The sequence below is a fragment of the Phoca vitulina genome, unplaced genomic scaffold, assembly GCF_004348235.1.
Source record: "Phoca vitulina isolate PV1807 unplaced genomic scaffold, GSC_HSeal_1.0 scaffold5, whole genome shotgun sequence".
NCBI lineage: Eukaryota > Metazoa > Chordata > Mammalia > Carnivora > Phocidae > Phoca > Phoca vitulina.
Window position 1 is genome coordinate 53,076,039 of NW_022589708.1, and position 6,000 is coordinate 53,082,038.

A 6,000-nucleotide genomic window follows, 5' to 3' on the forward strand; every position below is an offset into this window, starting at 1 on the left:
GAGCTGGCTCGGCCGCTCTCAGTGAGTCGGTTTAAGGTCCCACAACCACCTTAGAGCATAGTAAAGAGAACTGTCATCAGCCGCCGACACCTTGTGAGCGAGCAGCAGCCGCAAGGGACCTAGAATCCTGAAAGATACTTTAGGGACTGTTGAACAGGTAACCCTAATTTGTGGTTACTGCTGGATATCTGAGACCGTGAACCATATATTAACCTTCGGACGCCAGAGATCAGGTGAATAAATAAAATCATCCAAACAAAATGTTGCCTTTATCAGTAATGATTGCTGTTTGGTTGTTGTGCAAATACTTTCAAGTTAAGGAAACTAAAGTGAAATCAAAAGCCAAAGGAAACCCACAAGAGGAGAAGCAAGCCCTTGTTATTTCGCCTGTTACCATGGCGGCATTAGCATTTGCTTACATGTCTCCTACAATGCAGGTCTGGGGAGGCGAGAGACGTCTCTCATTTTTGTATAGCCGGCATTATGACAGTCATGATCAACCCAATGCACATCAGAATCATACGGGAGCTTTTTGAAAATATGGATGCTGAGACTTACTCCCAGACCTACAGATACAGAGTCTTGCAAATCCATATATGAGAAAGTCCCTATACCATAGTTGAATGTCTTGCACAGACCAGCTATGTAATCAATATTTCTTGAATGTCTGATCAATTACTTAGCAAGGCTGCCTGGAGAATCATTTCTGCCTACTGCTCAGCTTGCCCAAGGATTGGCATTTTTTTTTTTTTTAAGATTTTTATTTATTAATTTGACAGCGAGAGAAGGACAGCGAGAGAGGGAGCACAAGCAAGGGTTGGGAGAGAGAGAAGCAGGCTTCCCGCTGAGCAGGGAGCCCGATGCGGGGCTCCATCCTCAGGACCCTGGGATCATGACCTGTGCCAAAGGCAGATGCTTAACCGACTGAGCCACCCAGATGCCCCAGGATTTGCATTTCTAACAAGTTTCCTGGAGATACCAATGCTGCTGGTCTTTGGACCACCCTTTGAGACTTTGAGAAGGCCGCTGTGGGCAATGTGGAAGGCACAGAAGGGTTTTCAATAGGGCAGTTATGTAATAACATGTTTGAGAATGTTCTACCAGCAATGTGAAAAGGAGACTGAAAAATGAAGAGACTGAAATCTGAGAGATAAATTAAGAGCCTGGTTGTTATAATCTAGGCAGGAAATACAGACTGAACTAAGGCAATAGCAAGTGAAACAGGAAGCAGGGAGCAAAATCAAGGCATTCTGAATGAAAGGTTAACATGGTTAGATAAAAAACTAGATGCAGGGCGCCTGGCTGGCTCAGTGGAAAGAGCATGCGACTCTTGATCTTGGGGTTGTGAGTTTGAGCCTCACATTGGGTGTAGAGATTACTTTAAAAAAAATAAAATTAAAAAAAAAAAAACTTAAACACAACTAGATGCAAAAGGGAACTGAGCTCCAGAGGTAGCAAAGACAGATGGGGAGACAGTTTTTACAGTACTCTGAAACTCAGCTCTGCCACATACCAGCCCCATGACCAAGGACAAGTCACTGATTTCCCCAGAGGCCCAGTTTCCTGATCTACACTATGTGGAATGAAGTTACAATACTTACCTTGTGGGGTACTGCAAGGAATAAAGAGATGATCCACATCAGTGCTTCTCAAATAGAGTTGGAGTTGATTTTACCTCCAGCAGACATTTGGTGATGCCTGGAGACACTTTTTATTGTGAAGCCTAGAAGAGGACTGAGGTGTGTCTCCTGGCATCTAGAGGGTGGAGGCCAGGGATGCTGCTAAATATCCTGTAATGGACAGGACAGCCTCCCAGAACAGAGAATCACCCTGCCCAAAAAGTCAATAGCACTGAGGTTGAAAAATCCTGATCTACGTAATTTGCCTAGCTTAGAGTCCCAGTGATTTAATGGTTGCTGATTGGTGGTTACTATAAGGTTTTAGTTTTGTGTGTGGGTAGAAGGCAGAATCATTGATCATTAACCAGGAGGAGGGACAGGTTTTTGGCAAAGGTGAAAGACTTTGATTTGGAAACTGCTGGGTTGCAGGTGCCTGCAGGGTGAGAAAGGCAGTTCAGGAGCCCACCAAAAAGTGGATCTGGGTGGTCTTTCTGAGGCCATCTTCTTCAGAATGTTGTCTGCTAGGAAAAATACCACTGGAACTTTTGTTTCAGAGAAGAAAACAATTGTTTTGGTGATTGGATTCAAATGAAAGATTGAATAAGGGAAAACCAGTTCTTCTAAAGCAGCTAGTAATAGTAATGCTGACTTCAAGAATACACTTAGTTGACCGTTATTTATTTTATAACCCAACCATGTAGCACACCGAAGTTTCAAACATGAGATAGATGGGACGCTTGGGTGGCTCTGTCGGTTAAGCGTCTGCCTTCATCTCAGATCATGATCCCAGGGTCCTGGGATCGAGCCCCGTATCAGGCTCCTTGCTCAGCAGGGAACCTGCTTCTCCCTCTGCCTGTTGCTCCCCCTGCTTGTGCTCTCTCTCTCTCTCTCTGACAAATAAATAAATAAAATCTTAAAAAAAAAAAAAAACATGAGATAGAAATAGAGGATAATAGGCCAAATCTAAATTGCTTAATCTGTTCATTTCTCATTTTGCTACATTCTCAAAGTATTAAAAAATGTGACTATGATTTATTACTGCAACAGACATCTACAGGCTCCTTCAGGATACTTGAGAGTGGGTCATCTACTTGTGTATCACGTTTGCTCTTACATTATGTGTATTTGTGTGAGAATGTAGGCTGGCCTTTTACTAGGGTTGCTCAGAGTTGTGTGCCTCTGAACAATGGCTGGTGGAGAGAAGCATGGTGAGTGGAGATCCCTACCACTGCCTCAGCCAGAGTATTTGAGCCCTTATTTCTTCCATGTACCAGATTGCTGCCTGATTTTGTTTGTACAAGGGTTCCATGGCTTTAAAAGTTCGACAAACCATTGTACTAGACAATTACCCGTATGTTTTAAGGGCTATGGGGGAATCCCTGAAATCCAGTGAGATTGTTAAATTGCCTGAAATTTGGCCAATTAGAGATTCCTTTAGGAAATGGATTTCTTTTAAAATGTAACAGCCTCCAGGAAATAATCATTTATTCCTTCCTTTAGGTAAAGGAGTTTAATCTAAGCAAAAGACATTTTGGTTGGGGAAGAGGGAACCTGAGTGGAAAGAAAAGGAGGATTCAAAAGGATGTACATAGGAAAATGTTGTAAAATGAGACATTGGTAGGAAATGGCAATTCGGGACAGCAAGGAGCAGTTTTAGTCCAATGCACTAGGATAAGATTAAAGATAAGGGGCACCTGGGTGGCTCAGTCGTTAAGCGTCTGCCTTCAGCTCAGGTCATGATCCCAGAGTCCTGGGATCAAGCCCTGAGTCGGGCTCCCTGCCTGGCAGGAAGCCTGCTTCTCCCTCTCCCACTCCCCCTGCTTTTGTTCCCTCTCTCTCTGTGTCTCTCTCTGTCAAATTAAAAAAAAAAAGATGAAATCAAAAAGGAACTTCACCAATTTGGGCTAATGCTAACATGTCCAAGTATGTCCTTTGTCTTCCAAGGAAATAAATGAAAACATATATCTGATTTTAAAATTAGTTGCCTTCCATTACTCTTTCATTATTGTGAATAAATACATAGAGAGACAGAGGTTCTCAGCTGGTTCCTGTCAGAAAGTGTCTCAATGAAAATCTTAGTTTCTGAAAATTCTAAAAAGTCATACTTCCTTAAATATGATTCTGCAGTAAAAAGTTAGATTAATCCAATAGATTGAGGACAGCAGTTATTTTAAAGCTTTGATTTCTTTCTTCAACAAAGGAACTATGTAAACCTCACCTACTACTAGGCATCTCCTCATTTTAAGCATGAGTGTATGTGTGTGTGTGTGTGTGTATAAGCTGATTTGTGTTGTGGCAATTTCATATTCTTTAGAAATTCTTTAAATTTATGCCATAAAATCATGGAATGCTACAATTATAAGTCACCTTAAGTTCATGTAATAGATGTTTATTGAATGATAAGCATAAACTTCTCACTTTGTCAAACCCAGGAGCTACAGTGGGGAACAGACTGAACCTTGTTATGCTAACTCCACGTTTGAGATCATCTAGCCACCTCATTTTAGATGGGAGGAAACAGAAACTCAGAGAAGTCAAGTGACTTGCTAGTGTTGTGTGACAACTTAGCACAGAACCAGAACTTAAATTTAGGTCTTCTGCGTTCATGTCTAGCTTTCCACATTTTGGAAGATGATTGTGACAATATATATCTTTTGACAAAATTCAGAATTTGGAATGCTTTTCATTTGTTATAATTTTCCCCATGAGCAGCTGTGTATTTTTTTCCAAAAACAGTTATGTCAAAGTCTCTAAACCTATTAGAATCAACATTAATAAAAACCAATGCGCTCCAACATTCATCCCTATAATTACATGGTCAAATAGTCTTTATAGTGACAGTGCTTTACACAACTTGTCAAATTTTCATGAATAGCAAACATGCTAAATTTGGGTTAGAATTCCTTTTTCTTTAACAGCATTAAAATAGTGAGCTTTATAGTGTAGCATAAAGAATTCTACTTAGCAACGGAAAGAGGCAAATTTGTTCGCTCTATTTTTCTGATGACAATGAGAACTGTCACTTGGGGAAATGAGTAGGAATAAGCTTTCAATAATATTTGCTATCTTCTAGAAGGTGGCTGCATTTCTTTGTTTGTAAACTCCTATCTGAGGAAAGGGTAGTGGCTTCTGTCTCTGGGTTCTAACACTGCATAGTAGCTGTCACAAGACCTCTGGGGCTGCAAGGATGAAAGGAATTTCCCTTCACTGGGGAAAGTTCTGAAGACTCTGTCTGTGGCATGGGAGAGAAATTCCCCTGAAGGGTTTCTTTAGCTGTGATAAATGAATCAAACAGAAACTTTGCACAGCACTGCTCATTTTAAACCCCACCTCTATGTCTTTTCCAAAAATGCCCTCTCTTAGGGAATTCCTAATTGTCCTGATGTTTGAACTCTAAGCCAACTCCCTTGAGTATTCATATCCTTTGTCAATATGGCCAGGTATATGTAAGAGAAAATGTAGTGTAGGGGCAGAAGACCCAAACTTGAGACTTGGCAGAGCCATTTAAGAATTTTGTGACCTCAGGCAAATACTGAAACTCTCTGAGTTTTGGTTGCTTCGTTTGTAAAATGGAAATATTAATCATAATAAGACCAGCTGTCCAATCTACCTTCAGGGGTTTGTGATGGCCAAATGAGATAACATATGTGAAAGTGGTTCCTAAATTGCACCTTGATGCCATATAAATGGAAGGTTGTGTTGTGGGTTTTTTTTGAGCTGTCAGCACAAGGGCTTTATATATGTTTTCTAATAATACTTAAATTTGTCCTCAAAGAGTTCTTAACTTCAGTTGCAGCAGCTCTTGGCTCTCAATTGCTAAACATTACAGAGCTGTATCCTCAGTGTGTTTTATCTTGAAATCCCTTTCAGAATAGAAATAAAGCAGTATGTAGTTTTACCTACCAATATATAAATGCCTGGCATAAGAGTACAGTCCCCAGTGAAGTGGAACTTGGTTGGCATAACTGGAAGGCACTGAGTACTCCCTAGACATTTCATGACACTGTTCCATCCCTAATACCTTCTGGAAGCCAACAAGAGTTCCATTTCTGTGGATAAAACCTAAGATTCTCCTATTTGACTTGACTTGTAAAACGGAGTCATATTAAAAATTCCCTTGGCCTTGTATCCTTCCAGGAGGGTGATTTGGGGGTGGGACTCCCCACAGGCATACCATAGAGGTTAGAGTTCAAGACTCTCCTGAATAGTCCTCAGGAGCCAGTCAACTATATGGCTCTTCTCCCTGGGGTTCCAGTAAAACGATCTCTGACAAAGGGAGGGTAATGAAAATGATTACAATAATGAAGTTACATGCAGTCTGAAGAAAGGGAGGGTTTCCCATGTTATCCACCATGGGTTTGTCATGCAAGCTTCAGGCTTT